This window comes from Momordica charantia, assembly GCF_013281855.1.
Source record: "Momordica charantia cultivar OHB3-1 chromosome 5 unlocalized genomic scaffold, Mcharantia_2.0 BLBB01000005.1, whole genome shotgun sequence".
NCBI lineage: Eukaryota > Viridiplantae > Streptophyta > Magnoliopsida > Cucurbitales > Cucurbitaceae > Momordica > Momordica charantia.
This window is the reverse complement of record NW_028275163.1, coordinates 14316958-14317740: the sequence shown is the minus strand read 5'-3', so window position 1 is coordinate 14317740 and position 783 is coordinate 14316958. Positions and strand designations below refer to the sequence as shown.

Genomic DNA, 783 nt, shown 5'->3' with positions numbered 1-783 from the left:
CTTAAACCAATGATGTTCCAAATGTTGCAGACAATTGGACATTTTGGAGGGCAGGAACATGAGGATCCACATGATCATCTGAAATCATTCATTCAAATTACAAATGCATTTCGATTACCTGGTATAACAGACGATGCTCTGAGACTAACACTTTTTCCATTTTCTTTGAAGGACCAAGCTAGAGCATGGCTCAATGCATTTCCACCGGGATCCATCACCACATGGGGGTCGTTAGTGGAGAAGTTCTTAACAAAATTCTTCCCACCTACTCGCCACGCTGATATCAGAGAGGAGATCATCTCCTTTAGACAGTATGATCGTGAACCTGTTCACGAGGCGTGGGAGAGATTTAAAGAACTAATCAGGAAATGTCCGAACCATGGCTTGCCGGCATGCATCCAGATAGAACATTTCTTTAGAGGCTTAGATCATCCTACTAAGATGATGCTAAACAATGCTGCCAACGGAGCCTTTACAAAGAAGACATTCAACGAGATAGTTGACATCCTAAATGACTTAGCTTCACATAACGAACTATGGTGTTCGCAAAGATTTAGGGCAGCACCAAAGAAGCAAGATCCAGCTGGAGTTTTGGCTCTGGACATTGCGACCTCGATGCAAAAAGAGATGGTTACAATGAACCAGAGGCTGAAAGAGATGGCATTGGGAATAAAAAATCCATTAGCCACGCCGATACAACCTGTGCAGTCGGATTATTGCACTCCTGCCCCTGTTTGCCAAGTCAACGATCTCATTTGTTCATTTTGCAGTGAAAACCATATC

At 43.2% G+C, this 783-nt stretch overlaps 1 non-coding gene across 1 annotated transcript; it reads right to left on the bottom strand.

Annotated features, from left to right (window-relative positions):
* Nucleotides 1-279: 279 nt before the first annotated feature.
* Nucleotides 280-386, bottom strand: LOC148211393 (small nucleolar RNA R71). The gene has a single exon (XR_015791166.1). It is a non-coding gene; the product is annotated as a small nucleolar RNA R71 (small nucleolar RNA).
* Nucleotides 387-783: the final 397 nt, after the last annotated feature.